Raw genomic sequence first — 16,403 nt, forward strand, 5'->3', positions numbered from 1 at the left:
TGTCTGAGAGAGACTGCGTGTGTGTGTGTGTGTGAGTGTGTGTGTGTGTGTGTGAGTGTGTGTGTGTGTGCGTATGCACGTGCGCATTTGTACTGGCATGTGTTTGTATGTGTACGCACGTGTATTGGCATATGTTTGTGTGCATGTGTTTGTGTGCATGTGTGTGTGCGTGCGCATGCGTGTATTGGCATGTGTTTGTGTGTGTGTGTGTATTGGCACATGTGTGTGTACATGCTGTGTATTGGCTTGTGTTTGTGTGTGTATGCTTGAATTGGCATGTATTTGTGTGTATGTGTGTGTATCGGGGTGTGTATGTGTGTGTGTGTGTGTGGTACATGCACGAGTGTGTCGGTGTGTGCTTGTGGCGGTGTTTGTGTGTGTCTGTGACTGTGTGTGAGAGATTTGCGTACCTGAGTGTGTCTCCGTGAGGTGATGTATGCCACTGTGTGTGTGTATGTGTGTGTGTGCCTGTGTGCATGCGAGAGTGTGTGTGTGAGAATGACAGTGTGAGAGTGTGTGTGGGCATCCATGTGAGAGAGAGAGTGTGAGAGAATGAGTGTGAGAATGTGTGTGAGTGTGTGTGTATGTGAATGAATGTGTATGTGTGTGTGAGAGAGAGACAGACTGTGTGAGAGAGAGAAAGAGTGTGAGTGTGTGTGAGCGAGCAAGAGACAGAATGTGCATCTGTGTGTGAGAGACAGAGATAGAGACTGTGTGTGTGTCTGTGTACATACATGTGACTGTGTGTGTGTGTGTGTGTGTGTGTGTGTGCGCATGTGTGTCTGTGAGAAAGAGAGAGGGAGACAGTGTGTGTGACACAGAATGTGTAATAGTGTGTGCGTGTGTGTGAGAGAGAGAGTGTGTGTGTGTGAGCGAGAGAGAGGGAGAGAGTGTGTGTGAGACAGAATGTGTAATAGAGTGTGTGTGTGTGACAGAGCATGTGTGTGTATGTGTATGCAAATGTGACTGTGTGTGAGAGAGTGTAAGTGAGAGAGGAATGCATGTGCATGAGTAAGTGAGTGAGAGAGAGTGTGTGAGAGAGAGAGTCTGTGTGCATGTGAGTCTGACAGTGTGTGTGTGAGGCTGTGTGACTGCATGTATGTGTGAGTTTGTGTGCATGTGAGTGTGTGTGTAAGTATGTGAGATTCTATGTGTGTGTGTGTCTGTGCGTTTCTGTCTGTGAGACTGTGTGTGAATGTGTGTGTGTTTGTAAGAAAGAGAGAGTGTGTGAGAGAGAGAGAGAGTATGTGAGTGTGGGAGAGAGTGTGTGTGTCAGTGTTTGAGAGAGAGAGAGGTTGAGTATGATTGAAAGGGAATGTGTTTATGAGTGAAAGAGAGAGTATGTACGAGTGAGAGAGTGTGTGTGAGACAGAAAGTGTGTGTACATATGTATGTATTTGAGTGAGAGAGACAGTGCGTATGTGTGTGTGTGTGTGAGAGAGAGACAGAGAGAGAGAGAGAGAGAGTGAGATTGTGTGACTCTGTGGGTATCCGTGTCTGTGTGTCCATATCTGTGTGTGTGTGTGTGTGTGTGTGTGTGTGTGTCTGTGTTTGTGTGTGTGTGTGTGTGTCTGTGTTTGTGTGTGTGTGTGTGTGTGTGTCTGTGTTTGTGTGTGTGTGTGTGTGTGTGTGTGTGAGAGAGAGAGAGAGAGAGAGAGTTTGTGTGAGAGCGTGAGTGTGAGTGAGAGTGTGTGTGCGGCTGTGTGACCGTGTTTGAGTGTATGTGACTGTGTGTGAGGCTGTGTGTATCTGTGTGTGAGAGAGTGGAAGTGAGAGATGAGTAAGTGAGTGAGAGAGAGTGTGTGTGTGCATGTGAGTCTGAGAGTGTGTGTGTGAGGCTGTGTGACTCCATGTATGTGCGAGTGTGTGTGCATGTGAGTATGTGTAAGTATGTGAGATTCTATGTGTGTGTGTTGTGTCTGAGGCTCTCTGTGTGTGTGTATGTCTGTGCATTTCTGTGTGTGAGGCTGTGTGTGAATGTGTGTGTGTCCGTAAGAAAGAGTGTGTGTGTGTGTGTGTGTGTGTGAGAGAGAGAGAGAGCATGAGTATGAGTGAGAAAGAGAGTGTGAGTGAGTGTGGGAGAGAGTGTGTGTGTCAGTGTTTGAGAGAGAGGTTGAGTATGATTGAAAGGGAGTGTGTTTATGAGTGAAAGAGAGAGTATGTATGAGTGAGAGAGTGTGTGTGAGACAGAAAGTGTGTGTACATATGTATGTATGACTGAGAGAGACAGTGCGTATGTGGTGTGTGTGTGTGCATGTGTGTGTGTGAGACAGAGAGAGAGAGAGAGAGAGACATCATGTGACTCTGTGGGTATCCGTGTCTGTGTGTCCATACCTGTGTGTGTCAGTGTGAGTGGGTGTGTGTGAGAGAGAGAGAGAGTTTGTGTTTCAGCGTGAGTGTGAGTGAGAGTGTGTGTGTGGCTGTGTGACCGTGTTTGAGTGTATGTGGCTGTGTGTGTGTGTCTATGTGTGAGCGTATGTCCATGTGTGTGAGTGAGACAGAGTGTGTGCTTGGGTGTGAAAGATAGGGTGCGTGAGTGAGACAGAGTGTGTGTGAGAGAGTAAGAGTATGAGAGAGAGAGAGAAAGAGAGAGAAACAGTGTGTAAGTGTACGTGTGTGTGTGAGAGAGAGACTGTCTGTGTGTGCATATGAGGCAGTGTGACTATGTGTCTGTGAGAGGTTGTGTGACTGTGCATGTGTGGCTGCATGACTGTGCATGTGTGTGTGGGAGAGGGTAAGACAGACTGTGTATGTGTGACTGTGTGTGTGCGTCTGTGTGTGCGTCTGTTTGTGCCGCTGTGCAAGTGTGTGTGTTTGTGAGAGAGAGAGAGACAGACTTTGTATGTGTGTGTGTTTGTGAGACTATGTATGTGTCACTGTATGTTTGTGTGTGAAGCCTGTGTGTGAATGTGTGTGTCTATACGTGTGGAAAGAGAGAGTGTGTGTGAGTGAGACAGAGTGTGTGAGTGAGTGAGAGAGTGTGTGAGTGTGTGTGTGAGTGAGTGAGAGACAGTGTGTACATCTATGTGTGAGAGAGAGAATGTGTGTCAATGAGAGAGACAGACAGTGCTTATGTGCGTGTGAGAAAGAATGTGTGTGGCTGCATGACTGTGTGTGTGTGTGAGAGAGAAAGAGACTGGGTGTGTGAAGCTATCCATGCGTGATTGTGTATGTGTGGCAGCATGCGACTATGTGTGTACATGTGAGAGCAAGTGTGTCCGTGTGTGTGTGAGAGAGGCAGAAACTGTGTATTTGTGACTCTTTGTGTGTGGGTGTCTGTGGGGCTGTGTGACTGTGCATGTGTGTGTGTTTGTGCGACTGTGTGTGTGTGACTGTAAGTGAGTGAGAGACAGTGTGTCTGCGTGTCAATGTGTGAGAGAGAGAGACTTTGCGTGTGTGCATGAGAGTGTGTGTGTGTGACTGTCTGTGCGGCGGCATGACTCTGTGTGTGTGTGTGTGTGTGTGTGTGTGTGTGTGTGTGTGTGTATGTGTGTGTGAGATGGTGTATGTGTGACTCTGTTTGTGTGTGTGTGTGTGTATTGGTGCATTGTGTGACTGTGCATGCGTGTGTGTTTGTGAGACTGTATGAATGATTGTGTGTGTGCATCTGTGCAGCTATGTGACTGTGAGTGCATGTGTTCCTGTTGGTTTTTGTGTGTTTGCTTGAGGGAGTGTATTTGTGACTCGGTGTGTGTGTGCATGTGTGTGTGAGTGTCTGTGTGTCTGAGGCGGTTTGTGTGTGTGTGTCTGTGTCAGAGAGAAAGACGGAGAGAGTGTGTGTGCGTGAATGAAAGACTGTGTGTGCTTGTGTGTGTGGCTGTGACTATGAGTGTGTGTGTGAGAGAGAGTGTGTGCGTGTGTGTGAGAGAGGGAGAAGCTGTGTATTTGTGACTCTTTGTGTGTGGGTATCTGTAGGATTGTGTGACTGTGCATGTGTGTGTGTTTGTGAGACTGTGTATGTGTGACTGTAAGTGAGTGAGAGACAGTATGTGTGTCAATGTGTGAGAGAGAGAGCGTGAGTATGAGTGAGAGTGAGCATATGTATGAGCGAAAGTGTGTCTGTGTGAGAGAGAGAGAGACTTTGCGTGTGTGCATGAGAGAGTGTGTGCGAGACTGTGTGTGTGGCTGCATGACTCTGTGTGTGACTGTGCATGCGTGTGTGTTTGTGAGACTGTATGAATGATTGTGTGTGTGCATCTGTGCAGCTATGTGACTGTGAGTGCATGTGTTCCTGTCGGTTTTTGTGTGTTTGCTTGAGGGAGTGTATTTGTGACTCTGTGTGTGTGCATGTGTGTGTGAGTGTCTGTGTGTCTGAGGCGGTTTGTGTGTGTGTGTCTGTGTCAGAGAGAAAGACGGAGAGAGTGTGTGTGTGTGTGAATGAAAGACTGTGTGTGCTTGTGTGTGTGGCTGTGACTATGAGTGTGTGTGTGAGAGAGAGTGTGTGTGTGTTTGTGTGTGACTGTGTGTGTGTGGGGGGCCATGTGACTATGTGTGTGTGTGTGCATGTGTTTGTGTGAGAGAGAGAGAATATGTGCGTGTGTGTGCGAGAGAGAGAGAATGCGCGCATGTGAGAATGAGTGAGTATGTGTGTGAAGCTGTGTGACTGTGTTGTGTGTGTGTGTGTGTGTGTGTGTGTGTGTGTGTGTGTGTGTGAGAGAGAGAGAGAGAGAGAGGGACTGTGCAGTGATAATGGGAACTGCAGATGCTGGAGAATCCAAGATAACAAAGTGTGGAGCTGGATGAACACAGCAGGCCAAGCAACATCTCAGGAGCACAAAAGCTGATGTTTCTGGCCTAGACCCTTCATCAGAGAGGGACTGTGCATCTGTGTGTGTGTGTGTGTGTGTGTGTGTGTGTGTGTGTGTGTGTGTGTGTGTGTGTGTGTGTGACAGAGAGAGGGATTGTGCATCCGTGTGTGAGAGAGAGAGTGTGTGCGTGTGTGTGAGAGAGGGAGAAACTGTATTTGTGACTCTTTGTGTGTGGGTGTCTGTGGGGCTGTGTGACTGTGCACGTGTGTGTGTGTGTGTGTGTGTGTGTTTGTGAGACTGTGTATGTGTGACTGTAAGTGAGTGAGAGACAGTATGTGTGTCAATGTGTGAGAGAGAGAGCGTATGAGTGAGAGTGAGCATATGTATGAGCGAAAGTGTGTCTGTGTGAGAGAGGAGAGAGACTTTGCGTGTGTGCATGAGAGAGTGTGTGTGAGACTGTGTGTGTGGCTGCATGACTCTGTGTGTGACTGTGCATGTGTGTGTGTTTGTGAGACTGTGTATGAATGACTGTGTGTGTGCATCTGTGCAGCTATGTGACTGCGAGTGCATGTGTCCCTGTCTGTTTCTGTGTTTGCTTGAGAGAGTGTATTTGTGACTCTGTGTGTGTGTGAGTGTCTGTGTGTGTGTGTGTGTGTGTGTGTGTGTGTGTGTGTGTGTGTGTGTGTGTGTGTGAGAGAGAGAACGAGGGAGAGAGTGTGTGAGTGAAAGACAGTGTGTGCTTGTGTGTGTGGCTGTGACTGTGTGTGTGTGTGCGTGTCTATGTGTGGGAGGCCTTGTGAATATGTGTATGTGTGTGTGTGTATGAGGTTTTGTGTGTGTCTGTGTGTGTGGTTGTGTGACTGTGTGTGACTGTGTGTGTATGTGTGTGTGTGAGAGAGAGAGACATAGAGTTTGTGTGTGTGGCCTGGGTCAAGGTGGGGCGCCCCAGTGCATCTTGGGAATGGTGACAGTGGGCCTTCCTCACTAAGCACGTTCCCCCTCGGGACAAGGAACATGAGGTCTGCGTTGTGTCTGCTGTGTCTCGTTCAGGAGCTGGCAGATAACGCGGCTACGTCAGCCTCAACCGAGCTGCCTGTCGAGTTCACAAAGATGCCTCCCCCCTCAACCCCAACCCCCACCACTCCTGTCAACCCCAAGCCGCCACACCTTCAGAGAGTGCACTGAATGGGGAGAACACAGCAAAAAGCTCCGCAGTCTCCCAGAGAACAGGGCGTGCACTCAGCTGGAGCAGATGGAGGATGGTGCGGGCCTCAGCTGTCTGTTAACACAACAGTATCACTCATAATTGAGGCCTCAAACAATACCATCATCAGGCAGCCTCTAGCCTGCCATAAGGTGCTCCCTCGTGGATTCATTTGTTTTCTCTCTGTCTCTCATCTCCAATGCCACTGTGGATTCGAAATGCTGCCTTCGATACCTCGAGAGGCAGGGCCTGATGGAGAAATTGAGACTGCTTCGAGTCAGGGTTACATTCACTGGGGCTTGGGGAAATGATGGAGTCGTTGGCGGGGGGAGGGTATTGGGGGGGTGGGGAGCGGGCGTGCGATTTCACGGGAACCTGTCAAGTTCTAACAGGGGCCTGTGGGAGAGTCTGGGACCCGAGGCAGAATAAGGGGTCACCCAATGAAAACAGAGATGAGGAGGCTCCCCGAGGGGAGCAAACCCGTGGAATTCTTTACTGCAAAGGGCCGTGAAGCATATCCAATGCCGAGATTTTTAACAAGGAAGGGAATTCAGGGATAAAGGCAGGAAGGTGGACTGGAGGGTGATCGGATCAGCCACGATCTCGCCGACTGACCAAGCAGAGTTGATGGACTGAATGGACTACTTCTGCTCCCGTATCGTCTGGTCTTCTAAAAGCAGACACTGCTAGAAGTTGCCTGTTAAAAATCCAACTGGATGTCTGCTTGACTGGACTCTGGAAACAAGTGCATCAGGGGAGCACGTCTGCCACGTTTGGCCTCACGGTTTAGAGGGAGAGGACGGTAATTATGACATCGCTGCCATCAAGTGCGGTAGATGAGCACAGTGACAGTCAGTATCGCTCTCCCTCTGGACACAATCCCAGTGTAGACGCAATGAAGAAACAACTGGCAAGATGGCGGCTTCTATTTCAGATGCCAATCCCAAAACTTCCCCTCCCTCCCCCTCCACCTCCAAAGTTCCACAGCGTCAGGATTGAGACAAACCAACTGTCCTGATCAAGGCGGATAGATTTACAATAGAAACTGGGAGCAGGCCATTCGGCCCTTCGAGCTTGCTCTGCCATTTGATCCGAACATGGGCTGATCATCCAACCCAGTCCCCTGTTCCTCTCTTTCTCCTTTCGATCCCTCTAGCCCCAAGAATTTTACCCACATCGTTCCTGAAAACAATCCATGTTTTAGAGTCAACCTCCAAAGCAAACACCTTCTACCTCTCCCCAGGATGTGTCTCCATGAGGAGGTTGTGAGGTCGAAGCTCCAATGAGACAGCGGAGGGAACAGCAATGATGTACTGAGCATCCTTGGGTAGAGTTCACAAAAACTCCACATTGTCTGAAATGACTCGCCCTCACTCCCCGGGATCATTTCAATCTCAGCTATTTGTGAGGGTTAGAGGAACAGCACGAATAAGATTACCTGCAGTCAAACAGAGCTTGGGGTAGTCCCTGGGGTGTTCCTTTAAAGAACAATTGACTAATTGCCAGCAGGTATGTGTTTTGCTTTATCCTTAGAACAGACGCTAAGCTTTTATAAGTTTGCTCTTAGTGTTGACCCAGAACATAGAGTCACACGGCACAGAAACAGACCCTTCGGCCCAACAAGTCCATGCCTACCATGCTCCCAAACTAAACCCAGTCCCACCTGCCTGCTCCCAGCCCATATCCCCCCAAACCTTTCCTATCCATGTACTTATCCAAATGTCTTTTATACGTTGTAACTGTACCCCATCCACCGCTTCCTCTGGAAGTTCATTCCACACATGGACCACTCTCTGTGTAAAAAAAGTTGTCCCTCATGCCCTTTTTAAATCTTTCTCCTCTCATATTAAAAAATATTCTCTCTCGTCTTTAAGTCCCCTCCCCTGGGGAGAAAGACCCTGGTCTTTCACTTTATTAGTGCCCCTCATGATTTTATAAACCTCTACAAGATCACCCCCCAACCTCCTATGCTCCCTTGAGAAGAGAGCCAGCCTCTTCTCCCGATAACTCAAACCCTCCATTCCCGGAAAATCTCTTCTCCAGCTTAACGACAGCCTCTTCCCTTGACGCACGGAATTCCTGCAGGGTCGGAAAGCAGGCCATTCGGCCCATTGAGTCCACACTGTACCTCTGGGGACAAATCAAAAACTGCTCGCAGTATTCCAGCACCAAGGCCAGTTCCAGTGAGACGTCCCTACTCTTGTTGTCTGACCCTCTTGAAATGAGGGCCGACGTTCCATTGGCTGTTCCTGGTTACCCATAATGCACTGCTCAGAAAGGCGATTCGATCCCCAGTCTGTGTAGCACTGAAAGAGTGCTGAAGGGTCAGGGGCGCCTGCTTTCACTCCCCCTTCTTGGGGCAGGTGTGGAAGTTGGCATTTTGAAGGCTTTACCTTGTGTACTGCCCACCCTCCCTCCCCAAGACGGGTCTCTCAAGCAAACTGTCGTTTGCGGGATCTGACTCTGTGCTGAAGTGGCCCCTACGATATGACGGCAAGGGGTGCTTCAAAATGCTCACAGCTCACCTGAGATTGCAACGATAAAAAGTGGCTACACGAATGCAAGACCTTTCCCTTCCTAAGTAACGAAGGCGACGACACTCTGCCAGCAGCGGACAAGATCATGTCAACTCAATGGGACAGCCATTGGCTGGTACATTGTTCAGGGCAGTACCTTGACCACTCAGAGTCGAATTTACAGCATGAAGACAGCCTGGCAGTTAACTGACAATCGCCGTCACCAGCGGCATGCTCCTCCCACCAATCAGAGTCCACTCATCAACCAATCAGCACTCTCCTCTCATACAGGTATGGGTTTCAGTACCCCTCCACAACTTGGATTGGCACTAAATGGGAGGCAGCATTCTCTCCAACTGTACGTTCAGAATGTAAGCTGGAGCTGATCGCTTTGCAGAACACCCTGTTGCCAAAAATGACCCCAAATTTCATGTCGCCTGCCACTTTGATGCACCACCCTGACCCCAGGGCAACGTCTCTGACTTAGCCTTGCTGCAGTTCTCCAGCGAAGCTCAGCACAAGCCAGAAGGACAGCACTTCATTGTCGGCTCAGGAAATCTATAGCTTCTCAGGACTCAATGCTGAGCGTAACAGTTTCAGGGGTTGGCTATCTCCCTCCCATTGTCCACCCTCATTGCCGCCAAGTCCTGTTCTGTCTGTGTTGCCATTTCCAACTATTCACACCTCTCCTTAACACAAACACAGCATTTATCGCTCTCCAGGCTTACCATCAGTAATCCCTTTGTCTGCCTTGCCTTGTTTTACCTTCTCTCCAAGCACTCAACACATGCCTTCCCAATCCCAGGGTCACTGAACTAGAAACATTAACTTAATTTTTTCTCTCTCTGTCTGTTTCCACAGTCCTGCTGTGTTTCTGCAGCACTTTCGGAATATTTTGGAATGTCGCAGGAGAAAAAGACACATTTTGCCAGAGGTTTTCATTTTATACGCATCAGGACAAGTGTGCAAGAATATCAATGCAAGAGCGGAAGCTACATTGTATCAGAGGAGGGTTCTAACTGGCTTACAGGCGAACTCTGTCTGGCAGAGGTGTTGCTGTAGAGGATGCAGCAGTTGGTGATGATTGACAACAAACTGCCAGGCTCTATTTGCATTTTAAAGCCTGTCCCTGCCCACACCCCCATCAACAAGGCACTTGCCCTGGATGGGGGCAGCTCCAACAACACTCGAGAAGCTCAACACCATACAGGGACAAAGCAGCCCCCCTGCTCGATTGGCCCCACACCCACAAACATCCCATTTACCCCCCCACCACCGATGCTCAGTTGCAGCAGTGTGTACCGTCTACAAGATGCACTGCAGTGACTCACCGAGGCCCCTCAGGCAGCACCTTCCAAACCCACCACCCACTTCCATCCAGAAGGACAAGGGGCAGCAGGTACATGGGAACACCACCCCCCCCCCTCCACAAGCTCACCCTCCGAGCCCCTCACCGTCCCCGACTTGGGAAATATATCGGCCGTTCCTTCAGCGTCGCTGGGTCAGAATCCTGGGACACCCTCCCTGAGGGCACTGTGTGGGGGTCCCTACAGCACACGGGACTGCAGGGGCTCACCCCCACCTTCTCGAGGTGGGAAATTATGGGGAATGGGGCAATAAATGCCAGGCCCGGCCAGTGACACTCACGTCCCACAAGTGCATAAAAGGGTACAGTTTGAATCCCACCATGGAGTATAAATTCGATGAATGATTCTGCAATTAACAGCTTGGCCTCGGATTAACTGTTGGAAATGCCCCTTCAGGGAGGGACATCTGCCATCACTACTCCGGGCCTACATGTGACTCCAGACCCACAGCGATGCGGCTGACTCATTCTCAACTACTCTCTGAAACCGCTGGGTGGAACTTTCCCTGTGAGGGACGGGCAGCGAATGACACTCAAGTGCCCGGAAGAACTTGGAAAATTGTCCTCCTTTCTGTTCACTCCGTACCTCACCTGCACCTATCCTCTCCATCTCCCTAAATAACCAAACATCCCGCATTAAGAACCGCGCGGGTTGTTAAAACGATTGATGATAATTTCACAGTCGCCATCAGAGAGACTGGCTCTCAGTTCATTCATTCGTTTATTCAGTCCCATTGATTAAATTTCAATTCCTTCAGCTGCCAGAGTTAGGCTACTCGGCCCCTCAAGCCTGCTCCGCTATGGGCTGACCTGATTTTACATGACCCTCCTCTTTATCCCCCGATAATCTTCCGTATCTCACTTGGTTGTCAAGAAATCATGTCCCTCTGCTTCAAAAATATTGAAGCCATACAGCATGGAAACAGACTCTTTGGTCTGGCTTGTTGTTCCAGTCCTATTTGGCCCACATCCCTCTAAACCCTTCCTATCCATGTCCCCACCCAGATGCCTTTTAAATGCTGTCACTGTACCAGCCCCCACCCCACTCGCTCTGGCAGCTCGTTCCATGCACGCACCACCCTCTGTGTGAAAAAGTTGCCCCTCAGGTCCCCTTTTATATCTTTCCCCGCTCCCCTTAAACCTATACCTCTCTAGTTTTGGGCTCCCCTACCCTGGGGAGAAAGACCCTGTCTATTCACCCTATCCCCATGCCCCTCATGGTTTTATAAACCTCTATAAGGTCACCCCTTCAGTCTCTGACATTCCAGGGAAAATAGCCCCAGCCTCTCCCGAGAGCTCAAACCCTCAAACCCTGGCAATGCCCCTGTAAATCTTTTCTGAAACCTTTCACAACATCCTTCCTATAGCAGGGAGACCAGGATTGAAAAAAGTAGCCCTAACCAATGTCCTGTTCAGCTGCAACATGACCCTCCCAACTCCTACCCTTGAAGGAAGGGAATTCTAAACACGCACAACTTTCTGAGAGCAAATCTCTCTGTTTCAAATGGGCCCTCTCTACTTTTAAACCATGTTCCCTCACTCTAGATTCACCCACAGAGTGGAAACATCCTTTCCGCATCCTCCCACACTCCCCTCAGGATCTTACATTGCAATTCAGTCATCTCTGCCTCTTCTAAATCCCCAAGGGTACAGGACTAGCCCTGTCTAGCCTTTCGCCGTCTCTGAAATGCTTCCTCTGCATATGCGTCCCTCTGCAAGTACGGTGATCTGTACAGGATACAGTAACCAGATGCAGTCTCACCAACACCCTGTTATGTCTGAAGCTGAACATCCCTACTCGTCCATTCGACTCTCCCTGCAATAAATAATACCATGTTCTGAGCTTTCCTGATTACTTGCTGCACCTGCAGATTAACCTTCTGTGATTCACACATTTGGACACCCAGATCCCTCTGCATCCGGAGCTCCACAGTCTCTATTTAGGTAGCATGCTTAATTTTGTTTTTGTTCTTCGTGGCAAAGTGGACAATTTCCCAGCCAGGTGTTGCAAAACCATGTTCTGTCCGTTCGTGCTAATCAGTTAGAATCACTCCAATCTCGGGAATTGTGGGGCTGCGGATATATTATTGGTCTATATCTGTGAGCTGTGCAGTTACTGGTCTGCATTAGCTGGTGAAGGGAAATCCTGGGACGTTTCCCTTTTCTAGCCACGCACCCCTCTCGCAATCCAGGAGGTGCCAAAACGTGGCCATTCAGCCTCCACTGGAGACTCAGACCATGGAACGTGAGGCCACAAAGTATCGAATGGCAGGAGATGGGCCAAGCAGCCTGCCCTTTTTTCTCCTGACTCGTTCATGGGAATGTGGGCCACCATTCATTGCCCATTTCCCAACAGCAGAAAGGCAGTTGTGTGTGGAGTCACTTGTGGGATTTCTCTCAACCAAGATTTTCCTGACAACCATCATTTCATAGTTTAGAGTTTCACATCTTTCTCATTCTATTCCAGATCTTTTTATTTCGATTCCACCATGGGATTTGACCCCAGGTGCCCGGGACAGGAACTGGGTCTCTGGGTAAATCGTGCAACAGTATTATGACTTGGGTATCAGCTCTCCATGGTTACAATGCATCGAAATGGGGGAACAGAGAAAATAGGAGCAGGAGGAGGCCATTCAGCCCTAGAAGCCTGTGCTGCCATTCAGTCTGAACGTGGGCTGTTCACCCAACTCAGTCCCCACTTTTCCCCCCAAATTCTTAGACCTTTAGCCCCAAGTGCTATATCTAACTCCTTGCTGGATTCGGAAATGTGCCCATTCAGGGACCGGAACTACTTGTGCATGAAAATGCTTCTCCTAACAATTACCTCAGATTCGCACCTCTCCCCCCTCCTCATCCTAAATCCTTCCGTTAAAGGGATTAGCTTCTTTCTACCTCATCTGTCCCCTCACGATTTTGAACGTCCCTTGCTCAAAATCTTCTCCTGACATTCTCTCTCCCAACAGTCCCAACTTTTCTGCTCTGTCTTTGCAACTAAAGTTTCTCAAACTCCGAGCCTATAAAATGGGGCGGCACGGTGGCTCAGCGGTTAGCACTGCTGCCTCACAGTGCCAGGGACCCGGGTTCGATTCCAGCCTCGGGAGACTGTCTGTGTGGAGTCTGCATGTTCTCCCCGTGTCTGCATGTGCTCCCTCTGGTTACCCACCACAGTCCAAAGACATGCGGGTTAGGGTGGATTGGTTGTGCTAAATTGCCCTGTAGTGTCCAGGAATGTGTGGGTTAGCCACAGGAAATGCAGGGTTATAATGGAGTGTGTAGGATGACCTTTGGAGGGCCTGTGTGGGCTGAATGGCCCACTTCCTCACTGTAGGGATTCTGCAACTGTCTGAATTTCTCTCATTCTGTTCTTGCTTGGGCACTTATTGGCCATCTCTGAGAGCTTCCCGTTCCCCCCCCCCCCATTCCACTTTGGGGGGCAGTGAGGGCGCGCCATGTTGCAATGGGTGTGGGATCAGATGTTGGCTGGGGTGGGGGTAAAAGTGGCAGATTTTCCTCCCTAAATGGGTATTAACGAAGCCGATTTGAGCGGGGGGGCGGTGTCACCTTAATGCAACAGTATCTAGGATGGATGAGAAAGGCTGGCTTTCTCTGAAATGGATGTTTGGGGGTGGGTGGGTGTGTGACTATGGGATTTTGCGAAGACACAGATACCAATGGAAGTCACCCAGCTCCCCAGGGCTTTGCAGAGGGTGGGTGCATTTATAATTGGATCGTTCTGTGCCCCAGATGGTTGTGCTAACAGACCAGAGCTCACCCAAAACACCCGCCTGGACAGCTCAGTCTTCCTTCTTAAATAACCCCCGGATTGAGCCATCACACCAATGCATCAATCTTACAAATTGTTTTGGTTTGGGGAAATATTAGAAGTGAGAAAATGGGAGTAGATATTTATATGGATCAATGCTCCCACTCCCACCCCCACCCTTCCAAATAATTTTAACACTGCAACCATCAAGCAATTTCCACCTCTCTGCCTCATGTCATTTCAGGTGAAATTTACACGCCTTTGGGGTGGGGGTGGGGGTCCACGAAGGCTGAGGGAGGGTAACGTTACCTAAAGGGAGTGCATATTCCCCTCCTCCGCCCGGAATGATGCGCTGGGGAGGAGGATGGGGTGTCCTGGAAATTAGCCGAACAAGAGCCGACCCTCTCCTCCCCCCCCCCGCCAAAATTTACACACATCTCCACAACTCTCCATCATCCTTACCTTGTGAAATCTGGCGTTCACCAAGTCAGATGCATTGCAGTCTTGCCGAGGTCTCCGCCCCTGTCATTTCTTCAATCTTTTGCAGCTTTCTCCGCTCCCTTATCCTTCCACCACACCTCCCCTCAGCTCTGTTTGAATCTGCAGGTTACAGCGGATTTGATCACTTTAAATCTCTCCTGCAAAACACACACGCCAGCACCCACCCACGGAGTCCTCTCTCAGCTCTGCGAGAGAGTGCACACGCATCCCTGCTGAATGCACCTTACAGTCTTTCGCTCGCTGGACAAAGCCAATCCCAACAAAAATCCTCTCTATCTCATCTGTCTCTTCCAGTTTGCAAAGGGCAGACTGCGTCTCTCCAAAGCCTTCGGGCGCCCTCTACTGGGAACATCCGTGATCACATCTCCTGCCACCCCGTCACACTCTTCCGCAAACACTTCAAAGAATAAAACGACAAACAAGGGTGTGTTTGCGATGGAAAAGGAGCTGATCTGGATGCAAGCAGTGCATGTTTAATTTCTGCTTTTCTTCTCTCTCAGCCGGGGGCGGGTTCCAAATTCTTAAATTTCAGGTACGCGAGATTTTTACTTTGAAAGGATACTGCAGATGCTGGAAGATTAAGGGTTTGGGAAATGGGAGAGCAGACAGGTCAAAGGAACACAGATTCCTGGGATTTAAGGGAACTGGGTGCTTACCCCTGAGAAAGGTCTTTTATCCAGGGGGCTTTAAAAGGAGGGGTAATCTTACTGGGCTGCTTCCACAATTAGGGGAATTCTGTGAAACGTACAAAATTTTGGGAGGGGGGTGGAGGCTGGGGATGTTCAGGGCAATCTAGAAATAGGGGAATCTGGTTTATTGGAACATTTGGGGTAGCCCATTTAAGCCTGAGACGAGGAGAATTTCTCGCGGAGGGCAGGTGTGAATATCTTCTCAGGCAAAGATTCCTGACCGTCAAGGGAGTTCAACTGGACAAAAAAGATGGAAAAAGGAACAAGAGTCTGGGCATTCAGCCCTTCAAGCCTGCAAGGGGCTATCATCCAACTCTGCTTTCTTCCTTTATCTCTTTAGAACTGTCAACTTGCAGCTGTACAGGACATTGGTTGGGCCATTTTTGGAGGACTGCGTACTAGTCTGGTAGCCCTTCTACAGGAAAGATGTCGTTAAGCTTGAGAAGGTGGAGAATAGATTTCTACAAGGACGTTGCTGGGGTTGGAGGGTTTGAGCTATAAGGGGAGGCTGGGACCCTATTCCCTGGAGCATCAGATGCTGAGGGGTGACCTCGTCGAGATTTATAAAATCGAGGGGTGTGGATAGAGTGAATAAGCCAAGGTCCTTTCCCCCCCCCCCCCCCCCCCCACCCCACCCCCAAGGTTGGTGAGTTCAAAATGTTTTAGGTTTAAGGTGAGAGGGGAACATTTTGAAAGGGAAAAATTTGAGGGGTAACTTTTTCATGCAGAGGGTGGTGCATGTATGGAACAAGCTGCCAGAGGAAGGGGTGGAGGCTGGTACAATTACAACATTTAGAAGGCATCTGGATGGGGACATGAATGGGAAGGTTTTGTAGGGACAGGGGCCAAATGCTGGCAAACGGTACTAGATCAGATGGGGAAGTGAGGTCGACTTGGACTAGTTGGACTGAAGGGCTTGTTTCCAGGCTGGGTGACTCTATGACTTGACAGGGTAAGCAGCAAAATGGGGATGATGATATGACAAGACAGAGGGGCATGGTTAGGGAAGGGAGGAGGTGAATGAAGGGGCTATGTCAACATTTAAGTGCCTGAAGAAACAAATGGGGACTTGAACGTGTCTGTGATCTCAAATTGTCGAACCTGATGTTGAGGCTGGAGCTAAGGATGTCAAAGTTCTCCCAATTCCTTCTCAAATCACGGACAGACACCAGAATGAGTCTGTCACTGACTGGACACAGGATTTAAGACTTATCCCAGCTGGCACGTTAGAAATCTGGAGACGGTCCGAGGTGGATGGTCCCAGAGTTTTGCCTCCTCACCGGGAACGCCAAACTCCATCTCTGATTGCTGGGACTTTCTGGATTTTTCAGGCCAGTTCAAAATGGCCCACCTAAATTAACGCAGCTACAGACATAAGAGAGCTTGGCGTTCAAAGAATAAATACGCCCGTCCCCGTTTGAGGTGCAAAATGCCAAGTAAGCTCCTCACGTCCCATTACACACAAGCAGTGATGTTAATTTCCCCAAAATTGTCACTTCCATCAGCTAAATGTGGTTAACCTGCATTATGGATGGGACTAATTGCACTTCTGCGTGGAAATAAAACTGAAGTAACGGACGTTTTAAAAGATCAGATCGATACCAATGCACACGAGA

General features: G+C 49.4%; 1 protein-coding gene and 1 long non-coding RNA gene across 5 annotated transcripts in view; one reads left to right on the forward strand and one right to left on the reverse strand.

The window, feature by feature from the left end:
* add2 (adducin 2 (beta)) overlaps nucleotides 1-14,409 on the reverse strand; it is a 71,690-nt gene extending 57,281 nt beyond the window's left edge. For both annotated transcript variants that reach the window (XM_048522960.2, XM_048522958.2), the window contains exon 1: nucleotides 14,060-14,409. The gene's annotated coding sequence lies outside the window, so the exon portion shown is untranslated. The remainder of the gene's footprint in view (nucleotides 1-14,059) is intronic.
* Nucleotides 14,410-14,504: 95 nt separating this feature from the next.
* The window catches only part of LOC125448033 (uncharacterized), a 30,135-nt gene continuing 28,236 nt past the window's right edge, over nucleotides 14,505-16,403 (forward strand). For all 3 annotated transcript variants that reach the window (XR_007246636.2, XR_007246635.2, XR_007246637.2), the window contains exon 1: nucleotides 14,505-14,630. This is a non-coding gene — a long non-coding RNA (uncharacterized LOC125448033). The remainder of the gene's footprint in view (nucleotides 14,631-16,403) is intronic.

This window comes from Stegostoma tigrinum, chromosome 40, assembly GCF_030684315.1.
Source record: "Stegostoma tigrinum isolate sSteTig4 chromosome 40, sSteTig4.hap1, whole genome shotgun sequence".
NCBI lineage: Eukaryota > Metazoa > Chordata > Chondrichthyes > Orectolobiformes > Stegostomatidae > Stegostoma > Stegostoma tigrinum.